This window comes from Hyperolius riggenbachi, chromosome 3, assembly GCF_040937935.1.
Source record: "Hyperolius riggenbachi isolate aHypRig1 chromosome 3, aHypRig1.pri, whole genome shotgun sequence".
Classification (NCBI taxonomy): domain Eukaryota; kingdom Metazoa; phylum Chordata; class Amphibia; order Anura; family Hyperoliidae; genus Hyperolius; species Hyperolius riggenbachi.
The window spans coordinates 367,407,633-367,433,784 of NC_090648.1; the positions used below are offsets into that span (position 1 = coordinate 367,407,633).

Below are 26,152 nucleotides of genomic sequence, written 5' to 3' on the forward strand. Positions count from 1 at the left end.
CACACACACACACACACACACACACACACACACACACACGTAACTTTACACACACACACACGTAACTATTTACACACACACACGTAACTATTTACACACACACACACGTAACTATTTACACACACACACACACACACACACACACACACACACACACACACACACACACACACACACACACACACACACACGTAACTATTTACACACACACACATGTAACTTTTCACCTATAGGTATTTCACTATTTTTATAATTTTTCCCTTCCCAGCCGCCACCATGGCAGGCTTTCTAAACTTTAAGTTTATTCTTCAGGCATTATACAGAACTGGGTCAGAATATTGCTAAGCTTGCAATCAGGGCCGTGCAGAGGGTCCTTAAGTGGGGGTGCTTACATTTAAAGAAGGGGCCTGGCAACGCCTTCCCCCGCATACCCCCCCCCCCTCCTTGTTTCTGGCTAGGGGAGTATTGGTTGTCATGTGGGTGCTGAAGGCAGATGCTGGGTGCCATGTGGGTTCTGGGTGTGAGTACAGAGTGTCATGTGGGTTCTGGCTATGTTTGGGTATCGAGTGTCATGCTGGTGTTGATTGCAAGTACTTAGTGCCATGTAAGATCTGGGTGCATGTACTGGATGTCATGTGGGTGCTGGGTGCAGTTACTGGATGTGACATGGGTGCGAATACTTGGCGCCATGCCTGTACTGGGTGCTGGCTATGGGTGGGCTTTGGGCATCACATGAGTTTTAAATGCAGGTACTTTGGGTGCGGGTACGGGTTAAGTGGGTGCTTGGTGCAGGTAGTGGGGTCCATGTGGAAGCTGTGCGCAGGTGTGAGTACTGGGTGCAATTTTAGGCCTGGGTGCAGATACTTGGGGCTCGATTCACAAAGTGGTGATAACCCAGTTAAAGACTTTAGGCGTGATAACCATTTTTATCATGCCTAAACTCAGTTTAGGCATGATAAGTTTAGGCATGATAAGTTTAGGCATGATAAGTTTAGGTGTGATAAGTTTAGGCATGCTAAGTTTAGATAAGTTTATTACGCGCGCAAAATCCCGCACGCAAAGCAGCGCCATTAAACTCTATGCAAAGTGCACCAGACTTTGCTAGCGCAAAACTTTTGATCAGCTGTGCACTGCGGTGCTAACCCAGTTGGTGCTTAAACTTATCACGCCTAAAAACTTATCACACCTAAACTTATCATGCCTAAACTTATCACACCTAAACTTATCACACCTAAACTTATCATGCCTAAACAGAGTTTAGGTGTGATAAAGGGCTTTTCACCACGGCGCTAACTGTTAGCACCGCTTTGTGAATCAGGCCCCTGGTGTCATGTGAGTGTGAGTACTGGATGCCAGCTATGAGGGGAAGGGGTGGATTCAAGGAAAAATAGAGGTCAGAGTGGGTGCTGCAGGAAGGGGCAAGGCCGTGCAGAGGATCCTCAAGGGGGTGGTGCTCAAATTTGAAATCGATAAATTGTGCTAAATTGTGTATGTAATACCCTCTCTCCGGAAAGCATAAGGCAGTCTTAACCCCCCCCCCCCCCAAAACACACACCTTTATAGCAGCATCAGGCAGGCTTTGTGCCTCCTTCCAACCAACTCTTTTGGTGCCACCACCCTCAAATCAGCAGTGATAGGTGCCCACTGTTAGGGTGTGGGTTAGAGTGAGCACAGTGGAGGCACAGGTTCACCTTTCATTACTGGGACCTCTGTCCCTCTTGATCAGCACCCAAGCTTTTTTTCATGCAAAGAAGAAGTGGTTACCAATATGCAGTGGTTGCTAAGCATTAGTAGATGCAAAACTACAGTCTGTGCCAAGCTGCTGTCGGTACCAAGGTCCAGTTTGTATTGGGTGTTTATTTGCAGTGGGTGCTATCCAGAATTGGGTGCTGAATGAGTAGCAGATGGTGATAAACAATAGTGGGTGCCATGTGAGTGCTAATTGGTACAGGGAGCCATGTGAGTGTTGGACATGAGTGAGTAGGGAGTGCCATGCGTGGTCTGGATGTGTGCCATGGGAGGGTACTGTGTCTCATATGGGTTCAGACCAAGGATGGGTACTGGGTACTATTTGGGTGCTGGTCATGGACTGGTACTAGGTGCATATAATGGCTTTGTAACTTGGTGATGTGTGAGTACTGTGCCATGTGGGTGTTGATTATGGGGGTATGTGGGTCTTAGGTGCAAATACTGAGTGCCAAGTGAGTACTGGGAGTGAGTACATGGTGACATATGGGTGATGGGTGCTGGCTAGTGGGGTATTTGTTGTCATGTGGGTGCTAAAGGCAGATGCTGGGTGCCATGTGGGTTCTGGGTGCTGGCACAGGGTGTCATGTGGATTCTGGCAGTATGGGTGTGTATCAACCATTATGTAGGTGTTGATGTAGGTGTTGATTGCAGGTACTCAGTCCCTTTACATGTGGTTAAATCATGTAAAGCTTGTATTCCCTTTCTGTTGTTTAAAAAGCAGCTCTGAGTTTGTTTATTTGCCCTTGGCATAGCTTATCAGACAGTAATTGGTTCCTCACATCCAGCCATGGCCCAGCATACTTGACCCTGGGCTCTGTTTCCAAATGTTCTATCATGCTTTAGAGGTCTGTAGGGTGGTTTTTGCATATAAATGAGTCACATTTGGCTCTAGACCAGCTTTATTGGATTGAAGAGAAATTAAATTGTAAACAGGATATATAGTGTATGGCAGCACAAGCTGTTTAAATGGAGTGAGGCATGAACCAGAGCGAGCATCTTCCCTGCGCCCCGTCGTAATGTCACAAATTACATTGGCAAATAGCGTTAACGTGGCACAGATTGAATCTGCTGCTGACAATTTTGGAGGAAATTGTTCCTGTCATTTCCAAAAGTAACAAGTATGATAAATGTGATCTTCAGCAAACTTTATTTTCCTGGCGAATTTGTCAGATGTTGCTTTTTACATTGCAGCGCAGCTTTCATCAAAGGTTGTTCTGAATGCTCAGGGCCTGATTGGATTTTTGCTTCTGTCTGTAATTAATGGACCAAACAGGTTGAAATAAAAGGGCTTTTTTTTTTTTTTTTTTTTTTTTTTTTTTTTTTATAGTGCAGGCCTAAGAAAGCAAATGTATACATTAGGCAAGTATAGAGCGACTTTATGCTTAAAGTACATGTTCATACTGGTCATGCCTGAAATATCTTGGAATACACTTTTTTTTTTGAGGGACTGTCTGTACTGGTAATGAACTGTTCATCAGAAGTGTTGGTGTTATAATTCCGGACTGTGTGGTTTGGCAAATGGTGCTGAATGCATCTGTTTAAAGTAAGTGGGATTATAATAAATAAATAAAAAAAATTCTAACTGATCCGGGTGGGCTGATCCAGATGAGGTAGCCACAATCCCCGCTGCTCCTCGACGCTGGAAGAGCTGCTCTGTGTGTCTCGCACACATAGCAGCCTGCAGAGAGGCAGAGCTGACCAATGGCAGCTAGGGAAGACCTGCAGGATCGTCCCCCGTGGGCGTTTTAAGCAGGCATTACCTCTCCTCCCTTCTCCTTGAGATTGGCAACAAATATGTGTGGTCCATTTCGTGGGGTGATAGTGGGGGGGGGGGGGGTTGAGTGACGTGTTCTGCAGCAGGGAACATGCTGTGTCCCATCTGTCCCCACACTATTCAAACCCTCCCTACCCCCCGCAACACCTCGGGTACACTTTATGGACCAAACCAAGTGGTCCCAAATTCCAACACTAATTATCAATGACCAAAGTATGATTAAAAAAAAAAAGCATTATAAATGTAGCAATCAAATTTAAAAAAAATGGCAATCTGTTTTTCCCTTGGCGTTTTATAAATGGGCTAACGTGAGTACTTCGGGTTTAAGTATCTGTGAATGCACAGCTCAGTAACTGTGTGCATGAAACCTCAGCAAACCTCTCCCCAGCAACAGTGACACTTGGTGTCCTTGTCTAGGTGTAGGTTATGCAGTCGCTTGGGCCACATTGTACTGCTACTGATGCTTGTGCTGTTTCAGCTGAAGCTTGCTCATTATATGCCTTAGGAAAAAAAAGAGATTGCAAGAACTAGCACATTTTAAACTACTGGCTAGAGACTCTGATCCATTAATAAATGTTAAGGACGCCTCTTTTATGTCGGACACTTTCTGATGTTTTTTTGCACAGGTCTGAAACAATTGCTCTGTACATTGCATTGCTCGGGTCTTTTTCTTTTCTTGTGGCATTGTGTGAGATATACCTTTCTACTCATTTTATTTAGCTGTAATGTTATTTACTGCAAAAGGATCCAGGGTTCTGTTAACTTTGTATAGAGGAAGCAATTGCTTTTGTGCAGAGCAGAGCAATGGACTATCCTGTCCTTCTGCCAAATGACTGCAATGAGCACATGTCCAATAGCCTGCAGTGTTTAATTCTTCTCAATTCCAACAGCCTGTGAGAATTAGATGTGTTTACCTTTTCATGCAGCTAGGAGGCAAAAGCCAGACATCTAATTTACTCTTATTTTCAAAGTGGAGAAAAAAAGTTTGGTAGTGACCGTTATTTTGTTGCTATGACACTTGGTATAATTCGTACTGGAGCAGATATATCAAAACCACAAGGAAAATCAGAGCAAAACAAGTGCAAAAGTCAAACCATTGCTCAGAGCGACCAATCACGATCTTTGGTCTGGCCATCTGCTTCAAGTTGTACAATTTTCCTTCACATTTTTGGATAAATCTGCCCGAGTACTTATCGTACGTCATGTGTGACTTGAGGCAGATTTCAGTTGCTCTCTTTTGGATGCATTTATAAAGGTTGTTGTGTTACGACATTAACGATGTTGTATTACAAAAGGGACTCAGAGTTGTAAAATTAAAAAGATTTTATACATACCTGGGGCTTCCTCCAACCCCATCTGCTCCAATCGCTTCCACGCTGCTGTCCTCTGCTGCCCGCAGCTTCGGGAAATGGGTCACGTCACTTACGTCAGTCGCGGCCAGCTACGCAGGAGAAGTGCGCCCTCTACGTATCTCTCCAGTGGCTGCTGGAGAGATACGCAAACAGCACACTTCTCTTACGTTAGACTGGCTCCGACTAACGGAAGTGACGGGACCCCGTTCCCGAAGCTTCGGGCAGTTGAAGACGGCGGCGTGTGAGCGATCGGAGCGGATGGGGCTGGAGAAAGCCCCAGGTATGTATACAATCTTTATAATTTTACAACTCTGGTACACTTTAAGTGTGTGAAACTGTGAGTAGACCCTAACCATCACATTTAAAGGGAACCTGAGAGGAGAAGCGTTTCAGGTTCCATACTTACCTGGTGCTTCTTTAAGCCCCCTTAAGGCTGCTCGTCCCTCTGTCTCCCCGCGTGGCTACGGTCCCTGGCAATTCAGCCCAAAAGCCAGGCCGAGTCACTCTTCATTGCTCATGCATTCCCGTCCCTAAGATAGTACTGTGCAGGCGCAGATTACTCCCAAGGATGGGAGCACGTCGGAGGAGCGCATGCACGACGAAGTGCAACTCGGGCAGGCTTTCGGGCTTAAGGAAGCCCCAGGTTACACTCCTCGTCTCAGGTACACTTTAAGGTCGTTAATTGAAGTCAAACTTCACTTTCATTATAAAAAAGAAAAATGAAATAGTCTTGCTAAAAAAGTAATTCCAAAATGTAATGTTAAAACATATGTGCAGCCTCTCCATTAGTAAACCCCTCTTCAATATGCAGCAACCCCTCTTCCATGTCAAGTGCCCCCTTCAGCTGCAGACATCTAAGGCTGGGGCCTTTGTTTCCCCTCCAGAAACCTAGCTTGATTGTTCAGGGTATTATCAGTGGTACAGAACACCCAGTAGCTCCCGCTTGCCTACATGAGTAATTGGCTACACCGAGCAGGAAGTGTCCAAACACACCTGGACTCATCCTCTGACTACTATTCAACAAACTTGTGCATTACTGTGAGGTACCACATGAAATGGCTGTTTACCTTTGCATATAAAAGTAAGGTAGGTATAGTGACCGAAATAAAGGTTGCCAAACGTCCATTCAGGATCTAATCTTGTAAATCTGAACTGATGGAACCATTTATTTTTCTAAAAAAAAAGGAGGGAAAAAAGTGAATTCCCTCTTGTAAATATTGGGTGAAACATGGCTTAAAGGTACATGTAGAGTGTCGAGGAAATATCACTTTAGACGAGTAATGATAATCACATTATGGAAAGAATGAACACCAATCGCCACTCCACCAAACTAGCCATGAGCAGGACCATGGGCAGCCAAGCCCCATAAACACTGTAGAAATGAAGGAAGATCCGCTACATTGGCATAACAAAAGTCTGATCTTTAGTGAAAAATAAGTAAGCTGGACATGCATGTTAGCTAATGATGCATGTCCTTGCATGCCCAGCTTACTTATTTTTCACTAAAGATCAGACTTTTGTTATGCCAGTGAAGCGGATCTTCCTTCCTTTCTATAATGCTAATCACACATATAGGCAAGTTCTCCTCATAAACACAATTTCACACCTATAATATGTTTACATATATGAAGCTCTTCTAGTAGGGATGTTTAAATTCAGGTCATTCTAAAGTTCACCTCCAAAATGCGTCATTTGAGCCTAACTAAAGAAACCCAAATACTGCTGACATTCAGGTTCCTATCTTCATTTAGGTAGGTAACTGTCAGTTTTCAACACCCCCCATTGCCTGTAGTGAAAGCTAGGTGTGTATTTTAGTCCAGTAGTTATTGGAGCTCTGCACATCATGGCAGATAAATCATTCAGGTATAGATTCTCCCCTCACTAAAGCTATGTCCCCCCTTTTTGTGCCTGCAATGAGTGTTGGTGTGTACTTTAGTCCAGTAGTTATTGGAGCTCTGCACATCTATGCAAAAAATAATTCAGGTATGAGTTTTGAAAGTGCTGCCATTCCTCCTGCTGTATGAACTGTCAGTTTTCAGCCTTTGCGATCTGGGTCGATATGCATTTTTATTCACATCTAACAGAAGTGTGAAAATGCAGTTCAATTCAGATATCAACAAATATAAACTGGCAATAGACAAAATGGAAACCAGGGAAATTAATTTCAGCAGATACCATTTGCACCTCACTGGAATGAGAATCAGAATATGGGGACTAATTCAGCTGAACTGAACTGACAAAAGTTCAACCAACATTAGTCAGTGGGAGGGATTGAGGGTCAAGTCAAAGTGCTCCAAAGTCTGTAAATGAGAGGGGCAAAACTGTCACAGGCACAAATTGAGTTGTTACCTGTTTTAAAAATAGAATATTAACTGTAGCTAAATAAAAAAATGAAAAATTGAAGGAATACATTTCAGGTAATATTTGTACTCTATGCAGGGCCGGATTTACCATAAGGCACTGTAGCCATGTGCCTATAGGCACCTGATGATGGAAAGGTGGCCCACTCCCCTCCCCAAGTGCCTCCCTCCCTCCTTCCCTATGCAGAGTCCTGATGAGATAGTGAATAAGAGATTAATGAATCTGCTCTCGGCATTCAACTGACGAGATCTCCCTTCAGTCAGGGGCACCTCTAATACTTGGGGACACCTCTAACTACTTAATATTGAGGTTCCTTTACTTGGGGGCAACTCTAGCTACTTAATGTTGAGGGTACATCTGGCTACCTAATACTAAGGGGCACCTGTAGCTACCTACACCAGGTAAGGGAAGTAAGGGAGAAGTGACAGCTGGGGCAGCCAGCACACCTGAGGTGCAGTTTGGTGGGGGTTTGTAGGTTTTTGGAGGGCGAAGTTGAGGGTGCCAGGACATTTGTGCCTATAGGCTCCTCTGAGCTAAATCTGGGCCTGACTCTGTCTAATACAGAAAAACTTCATGGAGGAGTGCTTTGTGCCAGTGTCAGTACAAGAGGAGGGGCATGATAATTTACAGAATGTGCCCAGTAATAGGACGCTGGGTTCTTTGGGTGAGAATTTCATATTTATGGAAACCTGTTTTTGAAACTAGAGGCTGTAGGGAAATATGGAATATGTCTTCTTGTGCTGGCAGCATACCCTCAATTCCTATTTTAGGAGTTCACACATGAATACAGTATAGCAGTGTTTTACTAGGAAGATTTCAGCAGTAGACATGGTGATCTTCAGCATCTGTATGGATGACTTAGATGACAACAAGATGTACAGTCTTGGCTGACATGCTAGTGATAATAACTTCATGATGAATAATGGGTCTCACTTAGTAAGTTCAGAGACACGGAGTTACAACCAGGACTGGGAGCACATCTAAGGAATCTGATAGTGGACAATGACAAAACTCTTGGCTGTTTAATTAAAACGTGCGCCAAGAGTAAGCTAGACATAACAATTTCAGTAATGGACGGCCAAAGTAATTGTTTTAAATACAGAAGTTTCGGACAGTGTTTCCGCCCTCTCCTTGGAGATTTGCCAAGCAGAGTTTCCTGCCATTTGGAGAGGGGAGCAGGAGTAGGAATGAGCGGCTGGCACCTGCGTCACGAAATTCTAATGATTACGTATGGTTTTCTAGCACGTCTAATTGCTAACAAGCAATCGGTGAACATCACGTGACCACTTCTCTACACACTTTTTACCATCCCAAACCATCACAAACAATTGTCTCTTGTAACTAAAGTGGATATATAATTTCAAAACGTTTCCCACTTTTAGTGTGACCTATAACCTGTGCTATTCAATTGAAAAACAAAACTTTAAACGTGGCCAAACACAATACAATAAAATGATCTGATAAAAACGATCGGATTTTCGAAAAGATCGAAAGCTTTTTTTTTTTTTTTTTAAATTCAAGTAGTAAAAAACGGATAGGATTTCCTGTTTTTATCCCATAAAAGTCTATCCGGACTGCTGGATTTTTCTGATCAATTTTTATGAAAATTGAATGGTGTGTGGTGGATTGTCAATTTCCTTATTTATACTTCCGAGCAATTTTCTCAGAGTTTTCAATCATTTTTTTCATAATTGGGTAAAAATTTACCACACGTGTGTGGTACATTAAGCTGGCCACTAATCGTCCAATTTGTAGCGAAAAATTGTTCGAGCGATCAGAAATTCTGATCAGATTGGTTGTAAATAATCTCCATTGGTGGACACAATCGATTATGAACAAGTGAAAAAAATGTCGCCCGAATGAATTTTCGTCGAACGAAAATTTGGATTTTCTTGGTGGTCGTGATAGATAGGAAGCAATGATTGGTTAGTTGATGGTGTAGTGAACGATTTTTCGTCCGATCAGAATTTCTGATCGCTCGAACGATTTTTCACTAGAAATTGGACCGTTAGTGGCCAGCTTAAGTCAGATTTTTTAAAATGTTACAATCAATCAGAAAAATGTATTGCAATTCTTGAATTGAAAAGATATTTAAAAAAATTGCATGGTGTGTGACCACCTTTAGTGGAAGCAAAAAAAAAAAAAAAACCCTGGGTGCATACTGTAAGTGTGCCTGTCCTTACATTTAATATTTTGTTCAAGCACCTTTTGATTTAATTACATCAATCAGCACCACAGAAAATGTTGGCATTATATATGATAATAATAATAATTCCACCTTCTTGGGTAGGAGTCTGTCAGCATGACATCTTGACTTGGCAATATTTGCCCACTCTTCCTTGCAAAAGCTTTCCAAATTTGTCAGATTGCAAGGGCAACTCAGAGTACAGTTTTGAATAGAAGGGTAACTGTTTAGCTTGGCTAGAGCCCCAGACAAATGCCATTCTCTGGGCAAATGTAATCTGCCTCCCCCTTTGAACTGTGCTACCTGACGTGATCTCCCATAACTCGCAAGAAACCACCCCAAAGCTCACATCGCCAAGCAGGGGTGCTGTGCTGTGCTATTGAGAAGCCTCTCCTCCAGCAGCAATGTAGAAGGGCTTATTGGGTACATTTTAATGCGTCTATTCCTAAACATACAAATATGGAAAGGATTAACAAGGATTCTTGATCTTTACTCAGGCACATCCTAAAGACCCATACATTTGGGCATCTTTAAAGGAATACTGTAGGGGCGTCGGGGGAAAATGAGTTGAACTTACCCGGGTCTTCTAATGGTCCCCCGCAGACATCCTGTGCCCAAGCAGCCACTCACCGATGCTCTGGCCCCGCCTCCGGTTCACTTCTGGAATTTCAGCCTTTAAAGTCTGAAAACCACTGCGCCTGTGTTGCCATGTCCTCGCTCCCGCTGATGTCACCAGGAGCGTACTGCGCAGGCACAGACCATACTGGGCTTGTGCTATACACTCCTGGTGACGTCAGTGGGAGCGAGGACATAGCAACGCAGGCACAGTGGTTTTCAGACTTTAAAGGCTGAAATTCCAAAAGTGAACCGGAGGCGGGGCCAGAGCATCGGTGAGTGGCTGCTTGGGCACAGGATGTCTGCGGGGGACCATTAGAAGACCCGGGTAAGTTCAACTCATCCCCCCCCCCCCCCCACCCCCCACAGTATTCCTTTAAGGGAAGCTCTGTTGCCTGGCAGGAATTAGTCCATGACCACTTGGGTGAGCTTACCCTGTACAGACGCTTCATCAGCCTCCAGGCTAGCGACATGTCTGTTGGAATGGGGGAGGGGGGGGGGGTGAAGGGAGAATGAGAACATTCCCCTGGGTGTGGGAAAACAATGTGGTAGTGCCGTGCTCGGGTATCGAGCATCGCTAAAGATCTTTGACATCGGCTGCTGTACACACGCTGGTCTGACACTCGATTCACAGTTATGGTGGTCCTTATTGTCACAGACTAGTTCAGACCAGTGTGTGTACATAGCTGCAAAAGGTCAGTAAAAATACTGACCAGGTGGTATCTCACTCCAAGTAGGTTACATAAGTTTTATCCACACACTAGCTCTCTATGTTGGAGGTGCAATAAAGAAACCGGTACTCTATTACATATTTTTTGGAATTGCGAAGCTATACAGCTCTTATAGTGTGGTGTGAAGTCCAAAAATATATTAAAATCCTCACTGATGGGGAACCTTCTCCAGATCCCTCCTATTACCTTCTTCCTAAACCGTATAAAAAATGTAAAAGATCCCTATCCAGACATTTTAATCCAAGCGGCTAGAATTATAATAGCCAGACATTGGAAAACCACAAAGACACCCACGATCCAGGAATGGATTAATGAGCTAAAATATATCTACCAAATGGAATCTCTGACACATACTATCTATGGTAGGGAGGAGGCGTTCTCTGCCACATGGATACACTGGAACATCTTCCTAGAATCCGATGAATATAAACAAATACCACATGACTCTTCTTAACAATTTCTACTGCCATGCATGGCTGATAGTCTACCTCATCTACCCCTCGTGTTTGGGTTCCAACATGCGATAACACCCTACTTAGGTTTGTACTTATGATATGGGACAAGCTGGGTTGGGTTCGGCAGGGATCTCCTTCCTCTTTGGCCTTCTATTTTCTTCTTTCCCCTTTCTCTTGGGTTCTAGTGGAACCGGGGCTCTCTAGGATCTCAACCATCTTTAACTATTAACTATTCTCCTTCCCACTCTCTTATTTTCCTGAGATAATATTGGTGTAATGTGCTACATTTTCTCAGCCAATTCTATGTTAATATATTTCATGTGATTACATCTTTTCTTAGCATTAATACTTAAAACCCACCTTTCCCGGGACAACAATAGTCGTGCACCCTTTATGGTCTGTTTCGAGCCCATATAATAACGCTCCCGATTTCAGGTTCCTTTTGCTTAATGTATTTTAATATTTGTAAAACTTTATGCTTACTTATTGGCTGTATTGTATATACTTCTCCTATCGCACTAAGTAAAGAATCTTTAAAGAGAACCCGAGGTGGGTTTGAAGAATATTATCTGCATACAGAGGCTGGATCTGCCTATACAGCCCAGCCTTTGTTGCTATCCCAAACCCCCCTAAGGTCCCCCTGCACTCTGCAATCCCTCATAAATCACAGCCATGCTGCTGACAAACAGCTTGTCAGAGCTGGCTGTGTTTATCTCTATAGTGTCAGTCTGCTGCTCTCCCCGCCTCCTGCAGAACTCTAGTCCCCGCCTGCATCCCTTCCCTCCCTGCTGATTGGAGGGAAGTGACAGGGGCAGGGACCGGAGCTATGCAGGAGGCGGGGGAGCAGCTGAGACTGACACTACAGAAGTAAACACAGCCTCACAGCACGGCTGTGATTTATGAGGGATTGCAGAGTGCAGGGGGACCTTAGGGGGGTTTGGGATAGCAACAGAGGCTGGGCTGTATAGGCAGATCCAGCCTCTGTATGCAGATAACATTCTTTAAACACACCTCGGGTTCTCTTTAAAAAAAGGAAAAAAATCAGTATTCCATTTTTCAAACATTACAGTGGACCCAAATTAAAAATACAAGATTTCAGAAATAAAATCTATTTTCTAAATTATAATAATAGCAGCCTTTTTTCAGCTGCATGATGACAAATATAAAATATTTTACATTTATTGGAGGAACCACTCCCTTTCTTTCATGTTGCCGGGACAAAATCAGGCAGACTGGTGGAGGAGATAAAAAAACAAAAACAAAACAGGCTGCCTCTGATGATGTCACAGGGGAGGTGATCTCAGCTTGTGTGAGATTTCACATAGACGATGTCTCTATGAAGGAGGGTAGCTGATGACAAACGCACCCATGATCTAAAATCTCCTACTAAGCTCAGAAGTAATGGCTGCCACCTGTATAACCCTAGTTATGAAAAGAGAAGGGTGAAAAGCATGCACTGAAATGCTCATAGGCTTAAAGGAGTGTTTATTTATCTTTGTATGTGTCAGAGTGGTGCAAGTGCAACTAAATATTTTGAATTAAAAAAAAAATGTTTGGTTTGTTTTTACTTTTGTATGTGAGAGTCTAGTTAAAAATTATATTGGCTCCCACCAGTACTCCAACAAATTAGAACTAGAGTTGTTCCTCTTATGCTGCTGCTGGCCAAAATTGTAACTACCGGTACTCATAATCTCTGAATAATCACGGAATACAGGCCCTTGCCAGCAGTCTTGATAGACACATAAACATGCTATGTAGTTTACATTGTATGTATATGCTATGTAGTTTACATTACCTTGAATGTAGCACATGTACTGCTAGTCATTATGTTGATTTATTTGGTTCTACATAGGCATAGTTTCTGTGGGAAGGCTGTAGTCTATTGGCCCCTCACTATATAGTGTGTATACTGTCATTAACAGTTATTTGTATGATTATTTTATTTGACAGTTGCAGGAACAGAAATTGTGAAAAAATAGACATTAATAAAATACGCAATTATACTTTATATTTGCTAAAGTATATTATCTCCTTGCAAAATGTGTTTTCCAGGGAATGTTCTAATGTGGGAAAGAGAAAAATTAAATCTGAGTAAGGTTATTTTTTTTCTTTATTTTGTAGTAAATAAATGGGCACACTTACTAGCCAACCTTTTATCTAGGGCTCTTGTCCACTAGCAGCGATTTGCAGTGTGATTGCGATGGGACTGTGGCCTTTTGTCCACATAGCATATGCTTGAACCCATTTGGGTCTGTAGCTCATTACCAGCCGCTTCTCATAAATACAAGCCGTGATGCACAATACAAAAAGCACAGGCATATAAAACGTGACATTTATCAACAATCTCTACAGCGTTGTTGGACATAAATGCTTATTTCATAACTTGGGTTAGCCTACTTCTTTAAAAAAAAATCAGTTCATATACCTCTGTATAAACCTGCAAGCTGTCAAATGCTTGCATTAACTAAAACAGATGAAAATGTAATTGGAATACATAATGCATATTAAAAAAAATAGCCTACATTGGTGTGAGGAGCACTTCTCTGTTTACTCACTAGAACCTGGCCTACAAAATAGATGCAGTAACTCCAACCCATCTGTTCTCACTATACCCCTTGTAGAGGCTGTCTTATTATCACCTTCACAATCGCTACTTTTACCTTTTTGGTTTTTACTAAAAAAAGTAATATTCCTAAGAGGAAAGGGTAGTACTTCCAAATTGTGCCAGCGTAGTGGCCATTGAGTAGTGGGTGTCATATACATCATACAAATGCCAGGGAATCTTTTTCTATATATTTTTGCACAGACTTTTTTCTTCAGTTGGCTGTACCTGTGAGTATTTTTAATGCTTTACAATTGTCTCCTCTGTTGTTGAAATGCTTGCCTTCCCTTCATACCTCTCATAAACCTTATGTGGTCTGTTTCATCCACTTCTGCCTCGGTCTCCTTATCGGGGGGTCGTTTGAGGCTGTCTGTTACAATGCACAGCAGACATGAGCTCCATTTTCCCTAGGAAAAGCTGTGTTTTGCATATTAATGTGGTGAAGTTTTGTTTCTGCCGGGTCTCTAAAACCGAAAACTTAGAAAGCATCCAGGTATCTGAGTGCTCAGTACACGTAGCTAAAGGTGACAGGTTTTCTTTAATCGCTACTTCCAGGCATTCATCACAACATTAAGCTTGCTGAGCTGTGTTGACAACGTCAGTATTGCTTGCTGCAAATTATAAACAGTGTCTGAATCTTAATGTCATACTGCTGAAATTCTAACCTTGGGGCGTTGTGGTCGTAAAATATTTTTAACACAAGACAGAATACATGTGCATCAAAGACCCTTGACCATGTCTAAAGACTCTGTGTGATGGTCCAGACATTTTACCAATTTATATTTTATGTGCATAATCTGTTTTTTTTTTTTTTTTTAGGTTCCCTTTTGATGCTTTAGTCAAGGTATACACATGAGATAACAGTTGCCTGGTCCCAAACTGGCCATAATGCAATGTGTGCAGCAAACATTACTGGTTAACTATTGTTAGGCAAATGATCAGTATGTAAAGATCTGTCCTTACTGGGCTGTCTCTCCAGAATAAGAGGCATGTGCCCCCTCCTCCACCAACAGACCTATGTAAAAGTATGAGTGCCTTTTGTCTTGATTACTGTTGGCACAGAAGTGCGTAGTCTTTTCCTATGGTTCTGTCCTCGTTCTCCAACCTATGCAGCATTCCAGAGGTAGGGGAGGAGCTGAACTATCAGAAGAGCTTGGCTGCATGGGGGGGGGGGGGGGGGGCGGCAGGCAGGGTGTTAACAATGTACTTTGTCTCTGATAACCTGCTAATTGTCAATGTAGCACATGCTTAAAGGGATACTGTAGGGGGTCGGGGGAAAATGAGCTGAACTTACCCGGGGCTTCCAATGGTCCCCCGCAGACATCCTGTGTTGGCACAGCCACTCACCGATGCTCCGGCCCCGCCTCCGGTTCACTTCTGGAATTTCTGACTTTAAAGTCAGAAAACCACTGCGCCTGCACGCCCGTGTCCTCGCTCCCGCTGATGTCACCAGGAGTGTACTGCGCAGACACAGACCATACTGGGCCTGCGCTGTGCGCTCTTGATGACATCAGCGGGATCGAGGACACGGCAACGCAGGCGCAGTGGTTTTCAGACTTTAAAGTCTGAAATTCCAGAAGTGAACCGGAGGCGGGGCCGGAGCATCGGTGAGTGGCTGCGCCAACACAGGATGTCTGAGAAGGACCGTTAGAAGCCCCGGGTAAGTTCAACTCATTTTCCCCTGACCCCCCTACAGTATCCCTTTAAGCTCAGAGAAACTGGCAGCCGAATCCAAGTCAGAATGTCTAACAGTGTTGGTAGCACAGATAAAGCAGGTATCACAAGCTATATTGGGCCTCTTGTAAAAAATCCATCTATGTGTTTTATATGTGGGTATAGATCTTCCACCCGCTGAGTACAATGCGCAAGCTGCTGAGCTGCTGAGCTATTGAATTGTGTATTTTCTGTGTCCCTTCATTTTTCATGCAGCTGTGTGTATTATGTGCTGACTGTTGTACAGCACCACAGAAGACATTGCTGTTATAGAATTCAATCATTATTCTAATATCTATATGCATAGCTGGGCTGAAATGCATCACCACTTAGCTGACCATGGCTTAGACCTCTTCAATAAAAGCCATTAAAAGATTATTTCCTGTTTACCTGTATATCCATTCACTATCAACAGTTTGCTATGCCAGAAAACTTCTATTTTACTTTTTTTTTTGACCCTTCACTATTTACTGTAAAGGGTTAAATAAATAACACAAATATTTTGTGTGTGTTTTATGGTAAACTAGAAAAAAGGCCCACCCCTTAAAAAACGGGCGCTAGGCCACAGCCACTAAACCCCGGCAACGTGCATACCGAAGCGTCCTGCTCACCCGTCTCCCACCAGTGCCTACAGGGAGATGTTGCTTGCTTGGCAGTTGGAAAAAGCTGTTATTTCCCACAATGCAATGAGGTTCTCAGACAGCAAACTGTCAAGTCTGGAAGCACGGACACACACACACAGGGAAAGGACACATGGGGTTTTATTATATAGGATAGGTAGGGATTAAAATATATAATATATAAATGTATCTGCATATGTCACACCTAAATTCATATTTCATATTAAATTTACACTGACACTGGTACTTTTGCAGGCTTGGTGTTTGGATTGAACTGAACTTCTGTTTTTGTTACCGAAGAAGTACAAAAGTCACAGTCTTAGTTTATTTATTACTTACAATATATAACTGCAACTTGTGGTGCCAAAACCATTACAGGGACAGTACAAGCACAAGTAATCCCTTAGGCATCGTTCACATCAATTAGCGCAGATGGCCGTGCCATTGGAAAAGCAACACGTACCATTGCACGCCATCTGTGCCGCTATGGGTCAGCGCTGCAATTCCTGAAAAATGCATGCAGCAGTGCGATAGCGCATCACACTGCTGCACAGCACATATGATGGGAACATCAGAAGTGGTGTCTATGCACTTCTACTGTTCTTGCGTGTTGCACACTATATGCACTGCCGAAATGCGCACGGCAGCGCGCATAATAGGAACGAGGCCTCAAGGTGCCCATAGTGATGATGGGCAGATTCGACCAAGAGATGGATCTCTCTGATCGAATCTGGTTGGAGAGAGATCTGTCAGCTACCCATACACCCCATCCGCCAATTCACAATTGATTTCAGCATTAAATTTTGCAGGAATCTGCCTAGTGACGCCGCCTCTTTGCCTCACCACCCCTGGTGCTTCCCCATAGTGTAAAATGTGCCCGTTCATGAATACTTTATCTGTCGGTGTCCGCCGCTGGCTCCTGACATCACATCTGCCCACATTACGCTGGCAACTACCGTATGTGGGGCACGTGTATGTGAGAAAGAGGGCGGAGACGGCCAGTGGCGAACGCCAACAGGTAAAGTATTTGTGCATAGGCACCGGGCAGGGGGGCACATTGCGCACTAGGGGACATCGCCGGATTCGCTGCTTGTCCTGATATCACGTGCCCTTAGCGCCACACACCTAATTGAGCATGTTGAAATTGGTTGCATCGATGATTGGGCATGCTCTCGGCAGCACCATTTTCATCTGATTTGATTCTAATAATTGAACTGGATGGTCGATCTGCTGCCAAGTCACCTTACGTATGACAACCTTTTTTTTATTCTCCACTAGCAGTCTAGCTAATTGATACTCATTATGCTGAAGAACAGCACACAACTTCAGCTAAACACTTAAATAATTAACATCTACATAATGACTGTCAATTAGTTAGTCTGTTGACTGGAGTAAGTGCATTACCTGTGCTTCTGACTGCTAAGTATCGCCTTCACTCATTAGATCTTCTAGAATGCAAGAAGGTCTCTAGGTAAAGCTGCTGTTATTATTGTTAACATTATTTTTAGGTTATTACATAACATGAGTAATAATGCTTACAGAAATCGTATCCTACTACTAAACTAACCTGATAATCTTTCCTAATGATGGCAGTAATGTTGCTCTGAGAAACATAAACTCTACAGGCAGCCATACACTATTAGATGGATGGTAGATCCAGCTATAGTGAGACTACATTCTTTGCTGCCTCATGCACAATCCTGTATGTTTTCTTTTCTTTTCTTTTTAACCCATTACATCATGTAAAGGATAACTATACCTTTAAGGCTAATTTCACATAGTGTGGTGTGATTGCCATGCGGCAGGAGAGCCTGGGACAGGACAATCTCCTCCTCACTTCCCCACCATGGCCCCATGTATATTACCCTGAGGCAGAGTGTGGCGACAGGGTAATATGAGTAGCACTGCACCGTGATGTGCACACTGCTAGACAGGAAGTACATCACTGGATTACCATCTCTGCACGTGTGTCGCGCCACTACCGTGATCGCTCATACACACTTTCCGCTGCACCATAGACTTGCATTATTGCATAATACATGCAGTAGGCCAAATCATGCAGCAACACACTGCAAAGTTAGAGATGGGCTTGCAGCAATTTCGCTACTTACGCTGCACCGCATCGCAATGCAATAATGTGTCTCCATAGACCTACTTACACATACCAAGACGCATGGGATGCTCGAAGTGTAAAAGTAGCCTTAAAGAAAACCTGAACTGAAAATTAAGTCAAAATAAGCATACACAAGTCATACTTACCTTCCATGTAGTCTACTCCTCAGTGTCTTTCTCCTGTCCCACGTCCTGTTTGTTCACTGTGATCAAGGGAATTTTCTGTCCTCCATTTTGAAAATGGCCATTACCCATAACCGCTTTCTGGGCAGCACACAGTTAAACCGTAACATCACCCACTTGAGCCATAGGCAGACATGGACATTACCTGGTACATCAGTTGTCCTCTCAGCTATTACTGACAGCAACTGATATATTTCAGTTCTGACAAAATATTGTCAGAACTGGAAGGGATCACTGTAAGAAGAAAATGGTGAGCTTCTGAGAGGAACTGATGGCAAGGTAACTATGTAATGTTCATTTGAAGTTACCTCATGTGTTTATTTTAAATATTTTTTACTCAGTACAGGTTCTCTTTAAAGGACAACTGTAATGAGAGGGATTGGGAGGCTGCCATATTTATTTCCTTTTAAACAATATAATTTGCCTTCCAGCCCTGGTGATCTATTTGGCTGCAGTAGTGTCTGAATAATACCAGAAACAAGCATGCAGATAATCTTATCAGATCTGACAATGATGTCGTAAACACCTGATCTGCTGCATGCTTGTCCGGGGTCTATGGCTAAACGTATTAGAGGCAGAGAATCAACAGGACAGCCAGGCAACAGGTATTGGTAAAAAAAAAAAAAATACTGTATCTTTTGGACTATGACTCATTTTTTTCTCCCCCAAAAGTAGGGAAAAAAAGTCACTGCGTCTTACAGTCCAACTGCAGGGAGTTCCTGACTTGTGAACACCTGCCGATACTAACCTCCAACCTGCCGCAATTTGGGGGACTCCCTATACTGTGTCCATGCACAGGAGGACACAGGGTGACAAAAAGGGGCATAGAGGAGGACACCAGGAGGGTAGAGGTACCGGAGTACACAGGGAGACACAAGGGGACATGAGACACAAAGGGTACATAATCCACAAGATGCCCCTTTACCATGGATGCCCCAGGTTAAGTATATATTTTTCCCCCTGGTTTTTGACCTCTAAACCTAGGTGTGTCTTATGGTCAGGAGCATCTTATAGTCCAAAAAATAATATCGCAGCCTCCATATCCATCTCGTTAGAGTTGTCCTTTAAGAAAAGGCCAGAATATGATGAGGTTTTCTGATTTCTTGGCCAATTCAAAATTTGTGGAAAGTCACCTATGACCAGACTCTTGCAGTGAGGACTTTCTGGATTTATTCCAGATACTCTTGCTGTGGTGGCACACAGGCAACTGCGTTATCAATTCAACAAGCTTATACTGTACAGAAACACAGATATAGAATGTGCCATAAGTACTTCCTGTGTTAATATAGTCCAAAATGTAACTATTCTTACTGTAAAGAGCCATTCCCTAAATAGAATAGTTTATCCTAGCTTGTCTATATATTGAGCCTTTATCATCACTCCTCCCATCAGATCCTGAAGAACCACCACACTGTGCCTGTTGTTATTGATTGAATCCTGCTCCAGCTTTCTTTAGTGCCTTAATAAGGGTAAAGCAAGATGATCCCCTTGCTTCCTCTTCCAGCACCCTCTACTCCTGCTTGCCCACATCTCTCCCCCTCCCAATCCCCTTCCCAACCCTTGGTCTATATGTGCTGGCAGATCACATGGTCAGAAATGCTGTTGGAGACTATATGACCGGGATGCTGGAGGAGAAAGGAAGATTGCGTTGCTGGAACCTGTACAGGTGAGTTAACTCTCACCACTGTAGTATCGGACCATTTCTCAGTGCCTGAGACAGCTAGCTTGGTTGCCTTGTGGGTAATCTGTCTCATTGGCTTTCCACTGTGAAACTGACCTGATATATACTATACACAATTAACCCAAGTATCTTCTTATTCACATTCTGCTCTCCTTAGCTGCCTGTACTCTGACTTCTACTACTGAAAAGCACTTTTATGTTGGCTCATTCATTACATATCAAAGAAGGCTGTTGCACATGAAATTAAGCAAAAAGCTTTCTTAACTGATGGTATTTAACAGGTTGGGAATTCACTTAAAGTGAACCTCCGGACTAAAAATCTACTCGGCAGAACTGAAACGGCTTGGTGTTTCTTTAACAGTTTCACAGCATCAGAACTTTTTTTTTCCTTACCAAAGCATCATTTTTAGCTGCATTTTTAGCTAAGCTCCACCCATCAAAGAAAAAAAGCCCGGGCTTTTTTTCCCTGATGCTGTGCAGAGCATGATGGGATTTCCTATGTTGTTGTTCACGTTGCCTAGCAACTGGGAGAGGTGCTCAGGACACAGGACAGTTGGAACTGTGTCTCATGCTCCCTGTCACCTCCTTTCAACCAAAAAGATGGCTTCCATCATGAAATCAAACATTTGCCTGCTCTTTTAAAACAGGGTGGGTAAGATTATATTACCGATCTATTTTAATTAACATAACTGATAATACTTAATGACAGTATGTTTGTTTAGGCTGGAGTTTCTCTTTAACTGAAGTGAGCTCAGGCAGTTTTATTTGAGTCAGTTAAACCTGATAGGAGCTGAAGGATGGCAAAAGAAAGGGAAAAATGAAGGTATGTAAACAGGTTAAATAGCAGTTATGTATATATTAGGCAGAATGAAGATTAAACACTTGACCAATATGTATTTGTGATCGGTTCTCTTGCCGTATTTCATCTTTCGGCATGGCACCCTTAAAATGTAATTTGTCAGCGCAGTGCTGCCTGCAACTTTCAGTGCTTCCTGCAGAGAGCCCAGATGGTAGTGCTCCATAGGACTGCTGCCGCAGTGCCTTCAATTGAATTGGTTAAACAGACTCGGTTAAATGACTATTCCTTGCATTCTCTGTTAGCAGAAGGCCACACCTCCCCACTGAATGCAAACATTTCTTTAATCACAGACATTTCTACATTTTAGACGTAAACGTTTATTTTCTGTTGAAAATTCAAGTTTTTCATTTCTGCAGCTTAGTCACTTAAGAGTGAATGTGAGAACTAAATGAGAGAGGAGACAAATATAAACCCTAAGGAACGTGCTTTAGGCACTGAAATCACATAAACAATAAATGTTATCAACATTTATTGTTCAATCAGGCAGAGAAATGGTCAGAGACATTGGAGTAAAATGATTAGTTCTGTTTTGCTCATTTTAACTTTTTAGGAAGCAAGAGGTCAAGAAATAGGATATAGCAGACAACCAATCAGGAACACATCCAAAGCCAAAGTTGAGGTATGGGGAGGTACAGCTGTATATCATCTGTGTATAAGTGGTATTGAAAACCAATGAGTTTACATTATTAAGTTGCTGTGACCATTCATGTAGATTGAAAAGAGGAGGGGGCCAAAAACAGAGCCCTGTGGTACTGCCACATACATAGGATGTGGGGAAGACATATCATCTCAGTAAGAGACTGTGAAAGACCTTCCAGAGAGATAGGAAGATATCCAGGAGAGAGCAAGGCCCTATATACCTAGTGAAGAAAGGATCTGGAGGAGTGAGTTGTGGTCAACGGAATCAAATGCAGAGGACAGATCAAGAGGGAGAAGCTTGGCAGCAACAGAATTTTTGTCAACAGGAATGTTAAAATCACCCATGATAATGGTAGGGTTTTCAGAGGACAGGACCTGGAGAAGCCATACACTTATGTACTTACATCTGTATCAAAATATTGGTCCTGGGACATGTGTTCCTCATGCTAATGGACATGAAGCAGAATTATACATATATTTTGGGCTAGGTAAACAGTGAATTCCAGCCACTGTTAATATCAATTACTCCTTTAGGCTACTTGCACACTAAGACGTTGCGTTAGGTGCACGTTATGCGACCTTAACGTGGCACCTAACGCGACGCTTGGTGCTCTTCTATGTGGACGTCAGAGTGAGCCGCGTTGTGCAGCTCACTCTGGCGTCCGTGATGCCGTGATGCGTACTCTTGTGCGCATGCGGCATCACGTGGTCCCGCCGGCCAATCACCGCACAGAGCGGCCGCTCCAGGAAGTGAACACTGCACGTCACAACGTGCAGTGAATATTAATTAGCCATGTGCCCGGCCGCTCTCCGCTCCTCCCCAACATGACTGCGCATGTGCAGACAGTCTAACACGGCTTAAGCCGCTGTAACGCCGTAGCATGCTGCACTTTCGGGAGAACGTGCAGCGTTACATGTAACGCAACGTGGGCTGTGTGAACAGCCCACTTGTGTTACATTGCTGTGCGTTGGGGGAGCGTTACAGGCGCGCCTGTAACGTCCCTGTGTGTAAGCAGCCTTAGAATAAGAATTAATAGAACAAAAGGCAGCCTATTAGCTGAGAGCAAGTCAATATGCTAAGTATTATTGTCTCCTGCTCCTCACTACTTTCCTCATGCAGTTGGCTGTAGGATAGCTAAATGCTTATGGAATAAAAGCTGGAGAGCTTGATTCTGTCATCATTGGCAGCCAGCACTTCGCCATTGTCTGCGTGCACAGCTCCTTGCCAGATTGCAAAGACGGTGAAGATTCCCAGCAGTGAAAATACTGTGCAGACTTGCATTGTGGGAATTCTTTTTATTTAAAATATTTTAGCAGTAGTTAGAGATGTTCATACATTTTGTGAGTGCAGTGCAGTTTTCTTCTTTTCATACATTTTGTGAGTGCAGTGCAGTTTTCTTCTTTTCATACATTTTGTGAGTGCAGTACAGTTTTCTTCTTTTCATACATTTGTGAGTGCAGTGCGGTTTTCTTCTTTTATACATTTGTGAGTGCAGTGCGGTTTTCTTCTTTTATGCATTTGTGAGTGCAGTGCGGTTTTCTTCTTTTATGCATTTGTGAGTGCAGTGCGGTTTTCTTCTTTTATGCATTTGTGAGTGCAGTGCGGTTTTCTTCTTTTATGCATTTGTGAGTGCAGTACAGTTTTCTTCTTTTCATACATTTGTGAGTGCAGTGCGGTTTTCTTCTTTTATACATTTGTGAGTGCAGTGCGGTTTTCTTCTTTTATGCATTTGTGAGTGCAGTGCGGTTTTCTTCTTTTATGCATTTGTGAGTGCAGTGCGGTTTTCTTCTTTTATGCATTTGTGAGTGCAGTGCAGTTTTCTTCTTTTCATAAATTTTGTGAGTGCAGTGCAGTTTTCTTCTTTTCATACATTTTTGAGTGCAGTGCAGTTTTCTTCTTTTCATAAATTTTGTGAGTGCAGTGCAGTTTTCTTCTTTTCATAAATTTTGTGAGTGCAGTGCAGTTTTCTTCTTTTCATACATTTGTGAGTGCAGTGCAGTTTTCTGCTTTTCATACATTTGTGAGTGCAGTGCGGTTTTCTTCTTTTATGCATTTGTGAGTGCAGTGCGGTTTTCTTCTTTTATGCATTTGTGAGTGCAGTGCGGTTTTCTTCTTTTATGCATTTGTGAGTGCAGTGCGGTTTTCTTCTTTTATGCATTTGTGAGTGCAGTACAGTTTTCTTCTTTTCATACATTTGTGAGTGCAGTGCGGTTTTCTTCTTTTATACATTTGTGAGTGCAGTGCGGTTTTCTTCTTTTATGCATTTGTGAGTGCAGTGCGGTTTTCTTCTTTTATGCATTTGTGAGTGCAGTGCGGTTTTCTTCTTTTATGCATTTGTGAGTGCAGTGCGGTTTTCTTCTTTTATGCATTTGTGAGTGCAGTGCAGTTTTCTTCTTTTCATAAATTTTGTGAGTGCAGTGCAGTTTTCTTCTTTTCATACATTTTTGAGTGCAGTGCAGTTTTCTTCTTTTCATACGTTTGTGAGTGCAGTGCAGTTTTCTTCTTTTCATACATTTTGTGAGTGCAGTGCAGTTTTCTGCTTTTCATACATTTTGTGAGTGCAGTGCAGTTTTCTTCTTTTCATACATTTTGTGAGTGCAGTGCAGTTTTCTTCTTTTCATACATTTTTGAGTGCAGTGCAGTTTTCTTCTTTTCATACGTTTGTGAGTGCAGTGCAGTTTTCTTCTTTTCATACATTTTGTGAGTGCAGTGCAGTTTTCTTCTTTTCATACATTTTGTGAGTGCAGTGCAGTTTTCTTCTTTTCATACATTTTGTGAGTGCAGTGCAGTTTTCTTCTTTTCATACATTTTGTGAGTGCAGTGCAGGTTTTTTCTTTTCGTACATTTTGTGAGTGCAGTGCAGTTTTCTTCTTTTCATACAGTTTGTGAGTGCAGTGCAGTTTTCTTTTTTTCATACATTTTGCAGTGCAGTTTTCTTCTTTTCATACATTCATATGCCGCCCTCTGACACTTTCCAGCTGCTTTCACAGTAAGACGTTACAGGCGCACCCCACCGCACAGTAATGAAAAATCAATGGGCTGTTAACAGTGCCCACGTTGCGTTACATTGTAACGCTGCACCTCAAGATAACGTACTGTATGCAGTACTTTATACGCGGCTATGCCGCGTTAGACTGCTTACACATGCTCAGTAATGTTGGGGAGGAGGGGAGAGCGGCCAGGCACATGGCTAATTGATATTCATTGCACGGTGTGACGTGCAGTGTTTACTTCCTGGAGCTGCTGCTCTGTGCGGCGATTGGTTGGCGGGACCACGTGATGCCGCATGCATCCAAGAGTGCGCATCACGGCATCATGGACGCCAGAGTGAGCTGCACAACGCGGCTCAGTCTGATGTCCACATCCAGCACCACCAGGCGTTGCGTTAGGGGCACGTTATGCGACCATAACGTCCCCTAAGACGCAACGTCCTGGTGGGAAAGTAGCCTTAATGTAGTCCTCTCCCAGATTAATGAGACTCCACATTGTTCTGCGGTGGCTGGATAGTGTAATGGTTAAGGGCTCTGCCTCTGATACAGGAGACCAGGGTTCGAATCTTGGCTCTGCCCGTTCAGTAAGCCAGCACCTATTCAGTAGGAGTCTCCTTAACACTGCTACTGCCTATAGAGCGCATCCTAGTGACTGCAACTCTGGCGCTTTGAGTCCGCCAGGAGAAAAGTGCGATATAAATGTTCTGTGTTTGTTTGTTTCTGCTATTCAATAAAAGTGAATGCCAAGCAGAGGGCTAAATATACAGCATATCTGAAATATGTGCACACGTGTAACATCTGCTAAGGTTTGTAACTCTGTCCCTGGCAAGTGCTGTAGTCTGCAAATCCTGTTCTGTGCCCTCCTCTTTTACTTTCATGTACTGGAAAAATACAGCCTGGACAAAGCCACTCCCCCACTTACTGCATACTGCAAATCAGCCACTAACTCCTGAGCTGCTCATCCTGCTCTGTACATCTCACACCCACTGCTTCTTACATTAAAGAAAACCTGAACTGAAAATTAAAAGACAAAATAAACATACACAAGTCATACTTACCTCCTGTGTAGTCTACTCCTCAATCTCTTTCTCCTCCCCTGCGCCCTGTTTGTCCACTGTGATCAAGGGAATTCTCCGTCCTCCATTTTGAAAATGTCCATTACCCCTTAAGAGCTTCCTGGTCAGCACACTGTTAAACTGTAACATCTGTAACATCGCCCACTTGAGCCATAGCCATAGCAAACATGGACATTAACTGGCACATCCGTTGTCCTCTCAGCTGTAACTGACAGCAACTGATATATTTCAGTTCTGACAAAATGTTGTCAGAACTGGAAGGGATAATGTCAGAAGAAAATGGTGAGCTTCTGAGAGAAACGGATGACAAGCTAACTATGTAATGTTCATTTGAAGTTACCTCATGTGTTAAGTTAAAATAATTTTACTCAGTACAGGTTCCCTTTAAGGTTGGTACTGCTGAGAAACAGATTTTTAAAGTGAAATTACAGTCTGGCATATGATACAATAAAAA

At 43.0% G+C, this 26,152-nt stretch overlaps 1 protein-coding gene and 1 long non-coding RNA gene across 2 annotated transcripts in view; one reads left to right on the top strand and one right to left on the bottom strand.

The window, feature by feature from the left end:
- UBTD2 (ubiquitin domain containing 2) overlaps positions 1-26,152 on the top strand; it is a 113,248-nt gene that overhangs the window by 76,010 nt on the left and 11,086 nt on the right. The window lies entirely within an intron of this gene.
- On the bottom strand, positions 2,716-16,182 carry LOC137561576 (uncharacterized). The gene is made up of 3 exons (XR_011030059.1): positions 16,132-16,182; positions 5,943-6,048; positions 2,716-3,000 (listed from the first exon to the last, which is right to left on the bottom strand). It is a non-coding gene; the product is annotated as an uncharacterized lncRNA (long non-coding RNA).